Genomic DNA, 10194 nt, shown 5'->3' with positions numbered 1-10194 from the left:
GTTGTTCGAGATTGGCCTAGTGCTTCATGTCGTTAGTGTGTGCCTAAACTGGACAAGATTCTGGGCAAGACGACAGCTCAGTGACTATCGCTGATTGCTGTGCAGACACATGGATTTGGGCCGGTGTCTGTGGGAGTTTGCGCATTCTCCCCGTGCTTGCGTGGGTTTTCTCCGGGTGCTCCGGTTTCCTCCCACACCCCAAAGATGTGCTGTTAGGCTGATTGGCAGGAATAAATTGTCCCGAAATTAGTTTTCCCTCAATGTGGAGTGTAGATAAGGGTCATAGGTGGAGGGGGGACTGGTAATGTTAAAATGGCGACGCGGGCTCGTTGGGCCGAAGGGCCTGTTTCCCGGGCTGTTTATGTTCCTTGTTCTTTCTTTGTTCTTTGACACACTTCACAGGCAAGATAATGAAACAGGCTTGTAAGACCCTGGGAATCCGACAACGATTCCATATCCCATCCCACCCTCAGAGTTCTGGGATGGTCGAGAGAATGAACCGCACACTTAAAAACGCAATTGCCAAGTCAATTGCTGAGACAGCTCAGGGGTGGGTAGATGTCCTTCCCTGTATTTGAATGCACCTATGAGACACCCCAGGACACTCCATAGGACTTACACCATTTGACTTCATGACAGGGAGGGCAATGAGACTCCCAGAAAACATAACGGTAGGAGGAGAAGAACTGGCACCCATCCGGGATAAAATGAGAAGATATGTGCAACAGTTAGACCACCAACTCAGAGAGCTACACCACACAGCCAGAGACCAACAGGCTATAAAAGACCAGGTTCGGAAACATGACATCTGCCATACCCCTACACTTCCCCAGGTAGGGGACAGGGTTTTGATCCAAGTTGCCCCCTGATCAAACAGGGTTCACATCGAAATGGGTCGGACCCCATGAGATTATCCTCAGCAACAAGACATGTGCCTGTGTTGACATCAAAGGGAAAGTGGGCAAGAGTTTCCAGAGTGTGTTCAAGTCCACGGCAAGAAGTGTATCATCGAAAGAGAAAGGAAACATTCCGTGACTACTTTCTTGGGATGAGGTGAGCCGAGCTGAGTATACGGAAAATGTGAAAGATAGCAATGTTGTATCATGAGGTTGATGTTGATAATTCGGGAGGACAAGGGATGATTTCAATCATGATTAGTGAACTCTAATGATAGAATGAGAAGACATTTGGCGCAGAACACCTGCAATGCAAGTTCGGTGGGAGATATCGTCTGAATAACTGCTGGCGTTAAGAGAGAGATTTTCTTTGCGAATTTCATTAATCCTGTCAAGATGCATATTTAAATCACCCGTGATTACTGCTGCACTTTTCTCAGGAGCATTCTTTTTTTTATTGTTATATACTGTACCCTACTTTGGAATTAAAGCTTGGGGCCCTCAACTTACTCCTACCAGAATGTCCTTTCTTTGTTTTTATTTCCACCCTGATAGAAGCAACATTTTTATCTTTAATGCCAATATAATTTCTTCATGGAGCTTTGACGTTATATATAACCAGTAAAGCAACCCCAGATCGTGTTCTACCATGTATATTCTTTTAGAATACTGAGTAGCTTTGGACATTCAACTCCCAGTCCTTGCACTCCTGACATGAGGTCAAGGCATGGGAGTCATGGTGGTTGGAGGGTAATGATATCACTTTCGTTTGCTGTTTAATATAGTCTCCAATTATGAATATGTATTGCATATAATAACGGTTGCTTAGTAAATGAAAGAAAAACATTGATTCAATTTAGTCTCAGCGTCTTGGGTATTCAATCCACAGGGAATTTATCCCATTGGCATAATTTGTTTGTTCTAACATAAGGATAACATTTTTTTGAACACGTTTGCAACATCTGTATCTCCTTGGAAATCGAGGGAATGCATAAAGGTGAATGCACAGGGACGTGTCACTACAGATTTTAATTCAGAGGAATAACTTGCTCAGCAAAGGAAGAGGGCCATTCCACGCAGAAAATGCATCGACCTATTCAATTGGTCAGGAAAATATTCTATCTGTTGCTTGCCTTAGTTGGTGTTCCTGGTACGTAGCTAAAACACATTATATAGTGTAACTATGCATAAGCTTGTTTCTGCTATAAATCTGTTTCTTGTCATGTTGCATTGCATTGAATTGACACAATTGTTTGAATTCTAATGGAGTAAATAATCTGGAGAAAATAAATTTCCTGAATTATTCTTGTAGTCGTGTTGTGTTGGATGAACTATTTCCATCTCACCCATGACTTTCAGTTGTTGGATTCAGTGCAATATTGTTTCTGTTGATCCAAACATCGAAGTAGGGGGAAAAAAACATCAGGAACATGAATTTCCAAGGTGACGAGTTGACAAAAGTTATACTGAATATGATGACCAATTAGAATGTGGCATCTGGCTTCAGTAATGAGAAAAAATAATGTTTATCAAGTTAAAATAATCTTGTGTTTGGGGTGGTAACTGGAGAGCAGATAAAGACTTGTCAATGGACAATATAATTCAATCTGGGAAGAAACTTCACTCATACTAAGGAAAGACAATGACCGAATTGTCTTGTAACGATTGATCTCCTTCCCCAAGTCTGGTCCTGATAATCATTAGGTCCTGGGCGCAGTGTTTTTAAGAGGTTATCGCTACAAATGTCATGAAATAAACATTAATATCTCTGACCATGTAATATTCAAGTTTCGGATGTTAAAACATGGAAACTCGCCCCAACTGATTTACTTCAATCTTTATTTTGTCCTCAGTCTATCTTTATTACAGCTGGTCTAATCTCCATTCCTTCCTCGCCGTGGTTCAAACTCACTCCGTGAACGTTTTTTCACATTTCATAAACATTTGAAATACACTCCGTCCATGTATGTGTACAATACTTGAGAAGGATGTGAAGGCTTTGGAAAGTGTATAGAGGAAATTCAGAAGCCTGATTCCAAGCCAAACGAACTGTAGCTGTTTTGATGGATTGGAGAGAGTGGTCTATCATCTGCGGAGGAAATAAGGCTGAGGTGCCACTTGATGTGGTTGTTCAAGATGCCGAGGGACTGAGATAACATAAACAATGAGAAACTGCTCCCAATTGAGAGAGCATCAACAACTGGAGAAGAGATGCAACATAATGGGCACAAAGTTTGAAAGAGAATGTGCGTTTAGTTTTACTCAGACTGTTGTTGGTATGTGGATTGAATTTCCATAATCCAAATGATGGAAGAATATCCTTTCAAGGCATTGAATGGAAATCGGTATGCAAACTAAAATCAGTAATGTGTAATGTTAAAGGGATAGGTCATGGTTGTGGTACTTGTGTGAATATTCTTTCAGAGAGCCAGTTGCTATATAATGGGCCGAAAGGCCTCCTTCCTTGCTTTAAGTACTCTATGATTCTATGTAGTAGCAAATGTACTTTTGCTCCAGTCATGGAATAAAATACTGCCTGTGAAATACATATCTCTACATATGTAATATATATATGCATATATATATATAGTGGATTCATAAATAGTTTTGCCTAGTTTTGAAGAAACCGAGGTTTGCGCAGCCTCAGAAGTGTTACAGGTAACTTATCCACATTCAAAATCTCAAGCCTGTCGGAAATTTGAATTTCTTCTCTTGAGTCACCCCTTATCCTTCTCGTCTCCATATTATGGAGACACGTTATTTTTAGCTAATCCACACCTCCATAGTTTTGGTGTGGTTTCAGTAATAATACACCTGTACAACAACAAAATAAAAATCACGTGAAGATAGGAACACAAACAAAAGGCAAAAGGTGTCTCACCACAAATAACACACCATCTCTTAATTTAGTGATCTTCTGTGCAGATATTAATGCTGCACTTTGAACATGCTTGAATCCTCACATCATTATTCTTCTGAATATAAAACACTGAAACATCAACAGCTCCGTTCCAGAATCCAGGGAATGGAACGAAACGAATCGTTTTCTCTGTTTGAGGGAGTGTTTTGAGTTTGCAAGGGAATCTGGAAACGTCGGAATCCCCATGAATGCTTTATTGCTGCAAAAAATGTATGCTATGTGCAGAAAGGGAAGGTGCTTATTGTTGGCTTATAATGTGTGTTCCTCTTGTATTTTTGCAGTTAACTCAGTGGCAATCATCATTCTGGCCAACGGGAAATGCGGCCTTTCCAGTTGTACCACGTGCTACCTGATGGCAATGGCCATAGCGGATCTACTGGTCATTATTACTGAGGTCATTCTCTATCGAATCAATGATTATTATTTCCCACCTAATTTCCTCTCAATAACGCCTGTGTGTAGTGTTCACTATGTCCTGCTCCGTGCAGCCACAGACTGTTCTGTCTGGTTCACTGTCGCTTTCACCTTTGATAGATTTGTTGCCATTTGTTGCCAAAAGTTAGCATCAAAATATTGCACCAAGAAAACTGCGTCCATCGTTCTAGGAACAACCAGTTCTTTGATCGGTTTGAAAAATATTCCTATCTATTTTAGATTTAAACCTAAAATTATTGTCGACAATGTACCATGGTACTGTTCCAATAAGCCAAGCTATTTCACTGACCCTAGATGGATTGGGTTCAGAAATTTTGAAAAGATTTTAAACCCGTTGATGCCATTCGGGTTAATTCTGTTGCTCAACGCTCTGACTGTCAGACACATTTTAGTGGCCAGTCGAGTCCGCAAGGGATTGAGGGGTCAGAAAAAGGCAGATAATTGCAATGATCCAGAAATGGAGAGCAGAAGGAAATCTATAGTTATACTATTCATCATATCCGGGAGCTTTATCTTTCTGTGGCTGCTGTATGTTTTATACTTCTTTAATGTTCCAAATAGCTTAGATGTTCTTTCATTTTATATATTTGAAAAGATTGCATATATGCTGCGCAATTTAAGTTGCTGCACAAACACATTTATTTATGTAGCAACTCAGTCGAAATTCAGAGAACAGTTCAAGGGAGCAGTGATATATCCTGCTACATCAATTATTAAATTAATTAATAAATGCAAAGAATGAAAACAGCTCACAGCATCGGTGTGCTGCAATAGGTGACCTTCAGTGAACCAGAAGTAAAACATTTGGAAGGGCAAAAACGTGGAAGTACTATTAACGATGGGTCAGGAGGCAATAGAGAGAGGCAGGATGAGAAACAAAATCGCAGTAGGTAACGTACACAGAATCAGTCCATGACCTCAGACAAACAGCGACCAATTCAAGGACTGGGAAAAAAAGCAATGAGTGGAAAAACGCAGGCAAAACAATAAACGGATCGATAAACACACGGGAAAAGTTTGAATGATTTGTAGCAACTACAAATTTGTAGCAGGTAGAATCGGACACACCAAAGTGACACAGCAAAATGGCTAGTGGTGGCATGCAGATTATGAGAAGGAAATAACGGGGGCTCTGTTTGTCTGTCTGTCTGTCTCTCTAACATCCATCTGTCCATCCATCACACGTCCGCCCGTCCGTCTGCCCATCCGTGCACTCGTCCGTCTGTCTATCTGGTTATCTTTCTACTTATCTATCCATCTAGCTCTCTGTCCACCTGACTGTCTGACAGTCTCTCTGCTCGTATGCCAGTCTGTCTGTCTGTCTACCTTTTTGTTTATCTATCTCTCTATCCATTCCTCTACCTGTCTGTCTGTCCCTCTGTAAATCTGCTCTTATTTTTTTCTCTCCATCCCTCTCTCTCTTTGTTTCCAGGTCACGCTCTTGTCGATCAAAACCAAAAAAAGTCAAAACTCACAAATGCTTAAGTCCCTCAACACCATTAAAACAATTATCATCGAATAAAACCACTGAGGAACATACTGAACTTAAATGGTGAATCAGTAATACTTTGCCCTCCCGAACTGTTCCAGCTTCTCTTGTCTCTTGTTCTGTTTTGCTATGAGATTTTGACGGTACAGATCCACGTCACACTTGACCATTCACATAGCAGCAGTTCCGCTGGAAATAGCCCAGTTGTCATTTGTAGCGTGAAACAATACGGGAATAAAAATCTTCAGATCTTTGTACTCAACGAATCATCTACCAGTTTTTTTTCAATCCCTACTTCAGAGCTCTGCCAAACCATTTGAAATCACATGAAATGGTGCAGTACGGAAATAGTATATGCCATTGTTTTGCATAAATTCTTGAAAAAAACATTGTGTACGCGGTTCCATTATCCAAAACAGACGAATCATGTGTACCATGAGTTGCAAATATTTGATGTAGTTTCCCAGTTTAACAAGAACTGTTATATTAATCATGAATTCTGCTCCCAGACAGGGTCGAAACGGCCATCCGTGATCCCCACAGTATGCATCAATCCTGCATACATAACTCATCCTCTATGATAGTTGCCTATCTTTGCAACACAAATTGATTAACTTCTGACAGAACAGAGTCTCTGTCCGTCAACTGCTTCGTCTGTTTTGGAGATTGGGAAATGTTTCCAGTAAAAAGAGATACCATGGGAAGACACAATGCCTTGAATGGCGAATCCAAGAAAGCGAGATGACTCAACACATTCACAGTCTCGTTGTTTTCCCCTGTTCTGTGCACAATATGGCCCTGATCAGTTGGCAATGGGAAGAGTGTATTTGGACTCACAGAAAAGATTTCCCAATGACTTGTGGTCTGTTTATAGGGTGAACGAATGACGATAGAGGTTCGAATAGTATCTTCCTACCGCAAAACGACAGTTTGATCATGTTTTGTCCTCGTGTGAATATTCCTTATCAGCCTATTTTTCTGAAACCAATGGCCTTTCGGACCCGCCCTCCATTAAATGAAAATAAATCTGCCCAACACAGTAGCGCAATTCATCACACCACGGGATACGTTCCCCTGTCTGATTCAAAATGTACTAGCAGATCCGTCGATTTGAATAAGTTATTCAGATTCTTGGACTCTTTTCGCTCTGCACACATTCTATAATTGCACAATTCTAGGATAATGGAATGTGAGATCTGAAACTCATTTTAAAAATCTCCTGAGTTCCCCCTGAGGAAACATTCCTAGACATATATTACCTTTGCATTTCCACTGAACTCAAATACTTTGATTTGAAATTGCCCTCTATTCTTCGCAGTCTCTGGTCTGCTTATGTCGCCGTTTCATCTCTTTATTAGAAACATTAAAAAATCAGTTTCTATCATTCCATCTTTCTGGCAAGGCTGCACATTTCGATCAGTTTTTTAAAATCAATTTGATGTTCCCCACTCACATTTCCACTTTTCATGTGTGACACTTCCCTTCCCTTTCCCGAATTCTCCATCTCAATATCAGCGAATAGACACGGATGAATACTTACTATAAACCAGAATTCCAAATGGACATTGACCGAACTTGCTCTTAGTCTGCTTCTATACAGCCTTTGAATAATGTTCCCTTAACCTGTGTGTTTGTTTGGATGATGCAACGTCTGAGCTTCTGACATTGATTTCTCAACCTCAGAAGTTGACCCCCTGCACTATAGTTTGAAAAGATGATGCCGTTATGCTGCATTTCCCAGAATACTGTCTTCATCCCTTGCCCTCCAGAAAGGAATCTAGCATTTCACTCATTCCTTCCTTCAAACCTCAACTCCACCACATGCAACACATCTGATGCTCCAATCTCAAAATGTTCAACTTTACTCACCAACCACTAGATTATTTTTGGTAAAAGCTGAGGATCGACCTGATAGATGTTTACACAATTATGAGACCAATTGGGAGAATGTCTTGTCAGAGTCTTTTTATCTCAGGGTATAAATGCCAATTGCTACAGGACATTTTTTTTTGGGATAACAGGGAAACTTTAAAGGAGATGAGAGAGGCAAGATTTTTCTTCACAGAGAGGGTGGTAAGTACCTGTATTTCGCTGACGGAGGGGATGTCAGAAGCAGATGTAATAGCAATGGTTACAAAAAAACAACTTGACAGATAGATACATGAATAAACAGGGAATACAGAGATACAGGCTGCGTAGATGCAAAACAAAATCATTAGTTTAGAAAAGTATCATTTGTCGGCACAGGCTTGACCGGACAAACGACATTTCCTTTCCGGGCCTCTCCCTGTGTGTTTTTTTTTAACTTTTGAGATGTTTTATTGTGAATTGGTTCTCCAACAAACAAAGAATGCAGCTTAGAACTGGATGACTTGGCCCTTCCTCTGCTTATCTCCTCCCAGCTCAAAGTGCTTGCATCTCTTCATGGCCAGCATTCTCTCTGACCTACAGTTGGGCTCCACACACTCCAATCTCAGCACAATCTTCTTTGTGGTCTTAGCCTTTTCCCCAAATTTAGGTTTTGTCAGTCCACCATAACCTCTCTGCTTTCTGTCATAACATCTCTTACCCTGTGTATATTAGGAATCCTTTCCCTTCTTGTACTGGGTAACCTTGTGGGGCTGGTGCCTCCGATTTTTTTTTGCAATATGTCCTCCGGGTCTTTGGTACGTTGACCATTTTCCCAAACCGGGCGGTGAGCGGAAAAAAAGCTCAGGTCTCTCCCTGTTCCTCTTCAATTTCAAAACAATAGAGAGTCTTCAATCACACCCAGGATAGGATTATTTGCAGACATCCACCGAACTCCAGCCAACACAACCCTCCTCCCCTTCCTTCCCATGAACATGCAGGACATAGAACACGTGTCCTTTTAAGAACATAACATAAGAACATAAGAAATAGGAGCAGGAGTAGGCCAACTAGCCCTTCGAGCCTGCCCCGCCATTCAATAAGATCATGGCTGATCTGTCTTGGCTCAGCTCCACATTCCCGCCCTCTCCCCATAACCCTTAATCCCCTCGCTTATCAAAAACCCATCAACACGCGTCTTAAAAATATTTAGCGAGGCAGCCTCCACCACTTCAACGTGCAGAGAATTCCAGAGATTCACCACCCTTTGAGTGAAGAAGTTCCTCCTCAACTCCGTTCTAAACCGCCTCCCCTTTATCTTGAGGCTGTGCCCCCTAGTCCTACTGTCCTTTCTGAGTGGGAAGAGTCTCTCCACCTCTATCCTATCCATCCCATTCATCATCTTATACGTCTCAATGAGATCTCCCCTCATTCTTCTAAACTCTAACGAGTACAAGCCTAATTTATTCAGCCTCTCCTCATAGCTCAACCCGCTCAACTCCAGCATCAGCCTAGTAAACCTCCTCTGCACTCCCTCCAAGGCCAAAATATCCTTGCGTAAGTGCGGCGACCAAAACTGCACACAGTACTCCAGCTGCAGCCTCACCAATGCCCTATACAGCTGCAGCAAGACCTCCCTACTTTTATATTCAATCCCCCTCGCTATGAAGGCCAGCATCCCATTCGCCTTCCTGACCACCTGCTGCACCTGCAAGCTGGGATTTTGCGACTCATGCACAAGGACCCCGAGGTCCCTCTGCACCGTCGCCTGCTACAGTTTTTCTCCACGTAAGTAATAATCCTTCCTACCATTATTCCTACCAAAGTGGACCACCTCGCATTTGCCAACATTAAATTCCATTAGCCATTTCCTGGCCCATTTGCCCAGCCTATCTAGATCCTTCTGTAGACTCTCCCCACCCTCCGCACAATTTGCCTTTCCCCCAATCTTGGTGTCATCAGCAAATTTTGACACCCTACACTCGGTTCCCTCCTCCAGATCATCTATATAAATGGTAAATAGCTGAGGCCCCAGCACCGACCCCTGGGGCACTCCACTAGTCACCAACCGCCAATCCGAATAGCACCCAGCGTCGAGATCTTTGCATTTTTAGGTGTCCAGATCACCAACAACCTGTCCCGGTCCCCCTATGATGACATTGTAAATTAAGAAAGCCCATCAATGCCTCTACTTTCTCAGAAGGCTAAGGAACTTTGGCATGTCAGCTACAAATCTCACCAACTTTTGCAGATGCACCATAGAAAACATTATTTCTCATTGTTTCACAGCTTGGTATGGCTCCTGCTCTGCCCAAGAAGCAAGGTTATGAATTTAGCCCAATCCATCATGCAAACATAAGAACATAAGAAATAGGATCAGGAGTAGGCCATCTAGCCCTTCGAGCCTGCCCCGCCATTCAATAAGATCATGGCTGATCTGTCGTGGCTCAGTTCCACATTCCCGCCCTCTCCCCATAACCCTTAATCCCCTCGCTTCAACGGGCAGAGAATTCCAGACATTCACCACCCTTTGAGTGAAGAAGTTCCTCCTCAACTCCGTTATAAACCGCCCCCCCTTTATCTTGAGGCTGTGCCCCCTAGTCCTA

The 10194-nt window shown here is 42.2% G+C and overlaps 1 pseudogene; it reads right to left on the bottom strand.

Annotated features, from left to right (window-relative positions):
- Positions 1–8034: 8034 nt before the first annotated feature.
- LOC145337377 (large ribosomal subunit protein eL42-like) lies at positions 8035–8419 on the bottom strand (annotated as a pseudogene).
- Positions 8420–10194: the final 1775 nt, after the last annotated feature.

This window comes from Carcharhinus amblyrhynchos, unplaced genomic scaffold (genome assembly GCF_965287045.1).
Source record: "Carcharhinus amblyrhynchos unplaced genomic scaffold, sCarAmb.v2.hapA scaffold_47, whole genome shotgun sequence".
Lineage (NCBI taxonomy): Eukaryota > Metazoa > Chordata > Chondrichthyes > Carcharhiniformes > Carcharhinidae > Carcharhinus > Carcharhinus amblyrhynchos.
This window is presented reverse-complemented; position numbering and strand designations above follow the sequence as displayed.